This window comes from Apium graveolens, unplaced genomic scaffold, assembly GCF_009905375.1.
Source record: "Apium graveolens cultivar Ventura unplaced genomic scaffold, ASM990537v1 ctg3389, whole genome shotgun sequence".
NCBI lineage: Eukaryota > Viridiplantae > Streptophyta > Magnoliopsida > Apiales > Apiaceae > Apium > Apium graveolens.
The window spans coordinates 83,423-93,942 of NW_027418082.1; the positions used below are offsets into that span (position 1 = coordinate 83,423).

General features: G+C 38.9%; 1 non-coding gene across 1 annotated transcript; it reads left to right on the forward strand.

The window, feature by feature from the left end:
• The first annotated feature begins 9,572 nt into the window (after window positions 1–9,572).
• Window positions 9,573–9,679, forward strand: LOC141701136 (small nucleolar RNA R71). The gene has a single exon (XR_012566686.1). It is a non-coding gene; the product is annotated as a small nucleolar RNA R71 (small nucleolar RNA).
• The last annotated feature ends 841 nt before the right edge of the window (window positions 9,680–10,520 follow it).

Below are 10,520 nucleotides of genomic sequence, written 5' to 3' on the forward strand. Positions count from 1 at the left end.
TATTTTTGGGCTGAAGCTGTTAATTGTGCCTGTTTCACTCAAAATATTTCTTTGATCAATCAAGCTAAAGGCATGACTCCTTATCAGTTGTTCAAGAAAAGAAAACCAACTCTAAAATTTCTTCATGTCTTTGGATGTAAATGTTTTATACTGAGGAATCAATCTGACCATAAAGGGAAGTTTGATGCAAAGGCTGATGAAGGAATATTTGTTGGTTATTCAGCTGGAAAATCTTATAGGGTCTACAATCTAAGAACCAACATTGTTATGGAATCTGTGCATGTTGTGTTTGATGATAAAAAGATTGATGGACTAACAGATGAGGGACATAATGAGAGACTCAAATTTGACAACATTGAGATATATTGTGATGATAGTGAAGAGGAGACTGATGGAGATGACACTTCAAAAGGGATTCAAAACATGCCCCTGGATAATGCACAAAATACTGCATCCATTGATAGAAGCAATGCAGTATCCGTTGAAAGACATAGTGCATCATCCGTTGAAGTACAAAATGAAGCATCCGTTGGTCATAGTTCATCAACGGATAATCGATTTACATCATCAGTTGATAGAACTCCAAGTTCCCTGCAAAGGACCAACAACTCAGGGGGAGTTTCAACTAGTCAACACTCTGTCTCACATCATGACAATACTGAGGCCACCTCATCTAGAGCACATCTTCCACCACAAAGGAAATGGACCAAGAATCATCCCTTTGAACTGATCATTGGTGATGCATCATCTAAAGTGCAAACAAGAAGAGCTACTCAAGATGAATGTCTGTATAGTAGTTTTCTATCTCAGGAGGAACCTAAGAAAGTGGAAGAAGCTCTATTGGATCCAGATTGGATATTAGCTATGCAGGAAGAGCTAAACCAATTTGAGAGAAACCAAGTTTGGAAGCTGGTACCCAAACCAAAGAACAAGAGTCCTATTGACACAAAGTGGGTATTCAGAAACAAGATGGATGAAAATGGCATTATCATAAAGAATAAAGCCAGACTGGTTGCTAAAGGCTATTCTCAGCAAGAGGGAATAGATTTTGATGAAACATATGCTCCTGTTGCAAGACTTGAAGCCATCAGAATATTTCTAGCCCATGCAGCCCATGCCAATTTCAAAGTCTATCAAATGGATGTCAAGAGTGCATTTCTAAATGGGAAATTAGAGGAAGAAGTCTATGTAAGTCAACCTCCAGGATTTGAAGATCCAAATTTTCCAGACTATGTGTATTATCTGTTGAAAGCACTCTATGGACTGAAGCAAGCACCTAGAGCCTGGTATGAAACCTTATCAAAATTTCTTTTGGAGAATCACTTCACTAGAGGTACTGTTGATAAAACTCTCTTCTTTAGGGATGTTAATGGCTCTAGTATACTTGTTCAAATTTATGTAGATGACATAATATTTGGCTCTATAGATGATAAACTTTGCAAAAAGTTTGCTAAGCTAATGCAAAGTAAATATGAAATGAGCCTAATGGCAGAACTAACCTATTTTCTTGGTTTACAAGTTAAACAAGTTAGTGATGGAATTTTCATTAGTCAAACTAAATATATTTATGATCTTTTAAAGAAGTTTGACTTAATGGAATGCTCATCTGCAAAAACTCCCATGGCCACTGCCACCAAACTTGAATTAAATAAGACTGAAAGGTCTGTGGAAATTACAAGTTATAGAGGCATGGTTGGTTCACTTTTATATTTAACTGCTAGCAGACCAGATATAATGTTTGCTACATGTCTGTGTGCTAGATTTCAAGCTGATCCTAGGGAGTCTCACTTAATTGCTATCAAGAGAATTTTCAGATATCTCAAGGGTACACCAAATTTAGGAATTTGGTATCCTAGAGAATCTGGCTTTGATCTAATTGGTTATTCAGATGCAGACTATGCAGGTTGCAAAATAGACAGGAAAAGTACAACAGGCTCCTGCCAATTCCTGGGAAACAAGCTTGTATCATGGTTTAGCAAAAAGCAAAATTCAGTCTCTACTTCTACAGCTGAGGCTGAATACATTGCTGCTGGAAGTTGCTGTTCTCAAATGTTATGGATGAGGAATCAACTCCTTGATTATGGACTTCATGTTGATAGAATACCTATCTTTTGTGACAACACAAGTGCCATAGCCATAACAGAGAATCCTGTACAGCACTCAAGGACCAAGCACATTGATATCAAGTACCACTTCATTAGGGAGCATGTCATGAATGGTACAGTGGAACTACATTTTGTTCCAAGTGAACAACAAATTGCTGACATATTTACCAAGCCACTTGATGAATCAACATTCACAAGATTGGTAAGTGAGCTAGGTATGCTTAATTACTCTTAAAATTCATGTCTTCTTTGCAATTTGATGAGAAGCCTGAAATATATTAGTTGCTAGAACAAATTTGACTTTTAACAAAGTTTATTCCATCAACGGATGTTCCCTATCCGTTGAAAGTCAAAATTGCTCTATCAACGGATATTCATTATCCGTTGAAAGACAAGTATATCTCTGGAACTTTTATCCGTCAACGGATAAAGCTGAAGTACCTTTCAACGGATGACAATTTACATTATCCGTTGAAATGTCACATCAGACGTTTGAGGTGTTTCACAGCCGTTGATTCTATTTTCTTAACCGTTGATACCATACATACATCTGTATGTATTGGTTTTAAAGGTAGTTATTAGAATACTTACAGTTTATTCTTAAACGGCTGAAATTCACTAACACCTATTTATTGATTAATCCTTTATTTATTTCTTTTTCTTTGAAAGCATATAAGCCCTTCTGATTGTTCATTATTACTTTACGCTTTCTTAGAATTTCAAGCATTTACCATTTTCTCTCTGCAAAACCTTCAAGTTATTCTCTGCAATTTCTACTCACAACAATGGCACCAGTCGTGAAGATTATGTCTCAATCTGGGTTCATCTACGAGAAGAACAATTTCATAGCTCTGGTAGAAAAGAATGAAGCCCACTCAGATTATCACAAAATGATGGACTTCATCAAAAACTGTAAACTTAGCTATGCAATGCTGGAAGCCCCAACGATTTTCTGTGAAGTAGTTGAGGAGATTTGGACAACTGCTGAGTTCAACTCCATGGATATGACTATCTCCTTCACTCTCAAAGGTAAAAATCACTGTATTAACTGTGATGACTTACAAGCATGTTTTAAATTACCTGAGAACAATGCCATGACACCACACACTGATAGTGATGTATCCAGCATGTTAGATTCCATAGGTTACTCTCTTAACTCTGCCAATTTAGGGGGTATTAGACGAAAAGGCCTTAGGAAAGAATGGAGTTTTCTTGGGGATGCCTTCATAAAGGTTTTCTCTGGGAAAATTAGTAATTTTGATGCCATAACTTCATCTCTTGTTAATATGTTCTATATGCTTGTTTCTGATAGGTACTTTAACTTTAGCAACTATGTGATGCTAGAATTAGGTACTAGATTGGGTAACAAAGCTAATAGACCTAATAACATCTATTATGCTAGATTCTTTATGTTATTGGCTAACCATGTTGCTGAAGGTTTAGTCATAATCAATGAGAATAATAAACTCAAGTGCTGGGCACAAGAGAAAAGAGTTCTTGCAGACTTGAAGAGAATGGATCTAAACAGCAGTGTGCAATTGGTATATTTACCAATCATGAATGCACCCCAGGTAGGTGAGGTAATTGCTTCTACAACTCCTACTTCTTCCAACCCCTCTATTTCTTTATCTTCTAGTGTGGCCATGAAATCTGTGTCAATGCCCCAACAGATTTCTACCAAGGTCACCAAATCTAAACTTTCAAAATCCAAGACAAAGAAAACCACCTCTGTTGTTTCTCAAAAGACAACAGTTGTAACAACAACCATTAACCCTGAGGGAAGTGAACAGGGTGTGAGTGGTGAGGGGAGGGGTGAACATCAAAGAAACCCCCAGGATAAGGAAGGAGAGTTGAGTGCTTCCCAAGCTAGCCAAGCCCCAGTTTCTCAAAAAGCTGTGGTGGTTGAAAAGGTTTCTAGCACATCCCTAGTAGCATCCTCCCAAAAGGATGTTACTATTGAAAAGAGTTCCCAACCAGGAACACAGAACAAAAGAGGGAGGGACACTAAAGCCAAACACTCACCTACAAAAGCTTTTATTAGAAGAAAGAAGGCTAGAACCCAATCTTCTACACAGGGTGCACACACTGCACAGATACATCCATCTGTCTCTGTGCCTTCTCAAACTCAGTTTGATGTGACTCCAATAAATGTGGAGTCACAGCCCCATTCTCTCACAATAATCACACATCAATCACCAAACACTTCATCACCATCTCTGGATGTGGATATGTTATTCCCATCAATTCCTGATTCTCCCTCTTTACAACTCAGGGAGGAGCCCCACTCAAATACAGGTGATCATCATCTTTTAGATGATTTGTTGGATCACCCGCAAATTCTTTCAGATATAATTGAAGGATCTGTATCAACACATATCAAATCAATCTATACAGATTCAACAGTTATATCACTTTCAATTTCATCTTCTTTTCCTTCTTCAACGGATATCACTCATCCGTTGACAAGTGGTTGCTCTTCAACGGATAAGCTTAACAGCAGTTATCCGTTGATAACAACAGTTTCAACTTCAACGGATATTCCACATCCGTTGATAGTCTCTACACAAATAACTGAAATGATTCCAAGTGTAGAAGACATGAATACTGTGCAATCACTTTTAGGACTGAGGGCAGGGAGTGAAAATTTGAGTGAGAGGCTGGGTTGCTCCCAGGCAAAAGGAGAGATTGAGAGCACAAAAATGCATGCTATTTCTTCCAGCATGGCAAAAGTCAGTGAGTGGAGTACCACCTTAGAAGGTGAAGGTGAGGGAGTGAGATGTGTGAGCCAGGGGGAGCCCCTGATGCAAGAACATAGAGAAAAAGAGAGAAAAGCAGGTACAGTTGATACAAGGATGGAACCAGCCATTGCTCATGAGTCAATGATTGTGGATGATGCTGAAAAGGAAAGACAATTTCAGCAACATTACAAAGCTGTAATTGATAACATTTCCTTGGATGCTGACACTTTTACTCATCCTGTGACAGCCTATCAACTGTTGGCTGCTCAGGGCAATGAGGAGGCAGAGAGGACACTACATCTAGTGCACTCAACAGAATCTCTTCAAAGGGATAAAGCTGCTATTAACAGGATGCCTTCTACAGCTGGTGAGCCATCTGAGGAATTTGGAGTAAATTCTGATGATGATGACTCTATTTCTTCTGATGGAAGCATGAACATAGGGGGAGATGAAGACCCTAGTTCCATTCCTAATCTACCTGAATGGGCCCTGACTAAGGAGCATAGAACAGGTGAATTCAATGTCCACTTGGTCAAACAAATCATCACTATTCAACAGGCCATTCAGAACACTTCAAATGCAAATATCAAGGCTATCCTCCAAGCTCACCTGGACTCACTGCATCTCATGAAGTTGCAGAAAGTAAAGCAAAATATGAGTCTAGATGATCTCAGGAAAGATATTGCTGACTTGAAATCCTTCACTTCAGAAAAATTGGATTCAGTCATGCCCTATGGTACTTTGCAGGACTTGGTTTCGAGATTGAAAAAGGAATCAGTTACTGAACAAAGGCTGGCCAAGTTGGAAGACAGAGTTCAAGGAATTGAAGATTCTGTGGCCACCCTTCTTCTCAACCAACAATCTCAAACCAATCTCCTAATGCAGCTGGCAAAAGCACAAGGCTTGACCCCTCTCCTTGATGATAACAAAAAGGGGGAGAATAAAAGGGAAGGGGAAGGAGAGCCCTCTACAAAGATTCAGATATCTAAAGTGCTAGTTCCTGCCATCACTACCTCTCCAATCATTCAAATCAAGGGAAAACCTGATGGAATTGATTTGATTCAGCTAGCAGCAGCTGAAATACAAATGAAAGAACAATGGAGGAGAATTGATGAAAGGTTGCAATTGGTGTTTGGTTCTACACAAAATAAATCAACATCTGTGAAATTTAGCACAAAGATTGAACCAATCAACATGGAGCTCAAGCCAGTAGGGAGAAATAAGGTTGGAGAGACTTCTTTCAAGAATTTAAAACCTATGGTTCTAAAGCCTAACACTAGATCCAGTATGGACTCCACAAAGAATCCCCTAGACTTTGCTCAGATGCAGGAAGTAGACTTTCCTCTTCCAAAACCTGATGGAGACAAAGTTCTAAGTGCAAGCATCATAAAGAAGAAGGAGACCAAGGACAAGGGTGAGAGAATGGACATGGCCTTTATCTATAGAGAGGGAAAGAGTATCTGTGTGATGCAAGGACATCCCAAATTTCTAAAGGCCAAAAGGGAAGAAACCAGAAGGTTGAAGAAAGAAGCTGTAAAACTCAAGGCTGACAAAAGAGCACAAGCAAAGCTTGAAAAACAGCTAAAGTCAAGCCAAGTTGAAGAAATGAAAGGAATTGAAGTCAGGGGTGAAGAAAAGATTGCTAACTTAGATGAGGTTCTTGGGAGCATATTTGGTGAAAATATGGAAGAAAGAGAGGAATGGCAGAAGGGAAACAGAAGAAAGGCCAAGGCACACAGAAGGAGTGAAGATAACCCTGAAGATACCAAATCTATATCTAAACCACTACCTTCCATACCTAAACCTTTTGTTGATGATCCCTCTATAAATATCCATGGTGAACCAATCATTCCAAAAGAGGAACCTATTGATTGGGACAACATCACATTGCCTACCTTTTTAACCACTCTACCACTACCAAAGAAACAGAAAAGAAAATCTAAATCTACACCTCCCCTAACCTCTAAGAAATTCACTCAAAAACAAAAACCTAACCCTAAGCCACCCATTTCTAAAGATGATTATGTTCACATCTGTGACATAAAAGAAGCTTCAGACATTAATCTCTATCTGGATGAGCTGGAGGAAGTAAGGGGAATAGCTGCCTACAGACAGCTACCAGAGAGATTGGTGTTCAGATATAAGGGAGCTGGGGAAAGAACATGGCCTCTCTACAGGATTCTAAATGAAGGCTACTCTACCTTGATCAGAGTCTTTTCAGCCATCAAAAAGGATTCTGGCTTTACCAGAACAGCCAAGACTGAAATTCTCAACAAGATTGCCAACATAAGGAAGACTTGGAGGGAACCAAATGCTTTGCCCAGAACCTTACTCATACAAGAAAGGGGAACTAAAATTCACAAATCACCTCATTGGTTGATGGAATTTAGAGATGACAAAGGAGTCAGAAGATTTTTCAGACTTGAAGACCAACTCAAGATTGCCAGCAATGAAACTCTCAAGGAAATGCAATCTAAGTTGGATATCAGTGATGAAGATGAAGCTGAATTCTTCAGACAACTCCAACTCCAATTTGAGGAAAATGACAAAGGGCTAGGAAAGAAAACCAGGGAACAAAGAAGAAAATGATGATTTGCTCAGGCTAAAGGAGCACCCTTGGAAATACTGTAAATCTTCAATTACCTCCTAGTACATACACTTTTGCAGCACTTTTTATATTTCTACTTAGTTTCAATTCAAATATTTGTTAAGTGTTTTGTTATCATCAAGTTAACCCTGAATTTATGCCTACAGTTCTTATAGACATAAATAGGGGGAGATTGTTAGGAATATATGTGCATTAGTTTGATGATATGTTTAACAAAACACTTAAGTAGAAATTTAGTGTCTGTAGCCTCAACGGATAAGACCACTTTGGCTATCCGTTGATGGTGTAGCTTTACTTAGAAATAAGTCTAGTATTGTAGCATATTTCAGTCTCTGTATTTAAAATGTAATTCTTAGAAGTTGAGAGAAACTATAAGTCATGTTGACTACTAGATGATATGCAGATAGGAAGGCCAATTGTAAATATTTCATGCCTTGTAATTTTGTATAAATGAAGTGGTATCAACGGATGACTTAAAGACCTTCAACGGATGAGAAGCTAAGCTTCAACGGATGTCTCTAAAGCTTCAACGGATAACATCCTTCAACGGATGAGAGCATCAACGGATAAATGCATCAACGGATGAAAGCTTCAACGGATAACATCCTTCAACGGATGAAGTCATCAACGGATGAAAGCTTCAACGGATGTTCTGCTAATTAGCCGTTGATAAGTGGTAGTTGTACCTACAAACAGAGGCACATGGGTTGACAGAGAAAAGTGAGATGTGGTAGCCGAATTTCAGGATCAACAGAAAAAGCAGCCGTTCTTCTTTAGTACAAAGATGCAATAGTCAACAAAGTACTGGAGTGAACAGGAAAAGAAGCAAGTGAAGAACTTATTTTACTATTGTAATTTTATATTGTTTTTCACTTGTACACTTGGTAATATATAAACCAAGAAGAAGCTAGTAATTAGATAGTGATTTTCCAGAGCTGTTAAGAAATATCTTGAGAGAAAATTCATCTAGTTTGTACTAGGATGCAGCTGTGATCAACATTGTTGAACACAGATTTTCTAATATACCATCTCTGGTAGAACAACAAATCTACCAGAAAAGTTTTTAAAGTTTGTTGTGATCTTTACATTTTGTGTTTGAATATATATCTGTCTGCATTAGCTCAAAGCAATTCATACACTTGTTCATCTAGAACACACTGCTTTAATAAACTTCTCAAAACTTGAAAAAGTTTTGAGATTTACATTCAACCCCCCCTTCTGTAAATCTCATTGTTAGTCCTCTAGGAATAACAAGTAGTCTTCCTTGGCTCCACTTTGGCTTCCTTCTGCACTTCTTCTTATTCAGCCTCGACTTCAGAATCTGGAGTCTTAGCTTTTTCAGGATTCACAACCTTACCAGACCTCAATGTGATTGCCTTAACATGCTCCTTAGCTTCCTTCGTGCCTGGCACTTCAGTATCGCTCGGAAGCGTTCCAGATTGTCGATTCAGTAATACATTAGCAATTTACCCGATCTGATTCTCCAAGATCTTGATAGACACAGCTTGGCTCTTGCACATGAGCCTCAACTCCTCCAATTCAGTTTTTTCATTAGATTGAGGTAACTGCTGAAATTGAAGTTGTTGCTTCGGGATATATTGCGGTTGCTAAAAACCAGGAGGGTTATACCGCCTTGCTGTGTATGGCTGATAAGATTGTTGTACCGTATTCTGATTATTGCTCCAGCTGAAGTTAGGATGATTGCGGTTGTTTGAATGATAAGTGGCTGGAGCTTGTTGTTGTGATCTCTGAAAATTGCTTACAAATTGAGCTGATTCACTAGAAATAGCACACTGATAAGTCTCATGGACACCAGCACAAAGCTCATAGACACTAGTGATTTGATTAACTCCATAATTAGTCAAAGTGTCCACCTTCATCGTCAAAGCCTTAAGTTGGGAAGCTATAGCAGTTACTTCCAACTCGAGAATTCCTGCTACTTTTCCCTGAGTCAGTCTCTGGGAAGGATTCTGGTATTCATTAGCAGCCATCAGTTCAATCAATTCATAAGCTTCATTGTAGCTCTTAGCCCACAACGCTCCTCCTGATACTGCATCGAGCATGGGTCTATAAGTAGCACCCAATCCATTATAAAAATAGTTTATAATCATCCAATCAGGCATGCCATGGTGTGGGCACTTCCTATGCATCTCCTTATATCGATCCCAAGCCTCACACAGAGATTCACCAATTTTCTGAGCAAACTGAGTAAGAGCATTCCTGATTGCGGCAGTCTTCTCCATAGGGAAGAATTTAGTGAGAAACTTTTGAGCAAGATCCTTCCATATGGTGATAGACCCTGGTGGTAGAGAATGTAACCAGCACTTCGCTTTATCCCTCAGAGAGAATGGGAATAGTCACAGCTTAATAGCATCTTCAGTCACACCATTGAACTTGAAAGTGTCGCAGATCTCAATGAAATCCCTGATATGCATGTTGGGGTCTTCAGTAGGAGAACCCCCAAACTGAATTGAGTTCTGTATCATCTGAATCATGCTTGACTTGATCTCAAAAGCGTTATCCGAGATGGCTGGCCTGATGATGCTTGACTAAATATCATTGATCTTAGGCTGAGAATAGTCCATCAAAGCCTTAGGAATTTCTGCTTGATCTCCCATCACCACTAAAACTGGTTCCTCGATTTTCTCTTCTTCTTCTACCTTCTCTTCATCCTCAAAAACTTCCCTTCGAACCACTACAACTTCTTCCTCGGCTTCTCTTATGAGACCGAGAACGCGTATACATACACGCTCGCTAGAGTACCCAAAATAAGACAAGGAAACCGATAAGTAACAATGTCCGAGTCAATGAACTTTAACAATCACTGATGATAAATACATAATCAAACAATTAACATTGCAGTCCCCGGCAGCGGCGCCAAAAACTTGTTAGTCGCTAAACACGCGCTAATAATACACGCAAGTATACGCGTTCGCAAGTAATATAGAATTGTTTCTAGTTCGTTCCCACAGAGACTGGATTTGGTTAACTATGTAACTTATGCACCGATGATATGGTTATTATCCAATGCTAAGACGATAACAAACTGGGGTTGATATAACTACGATT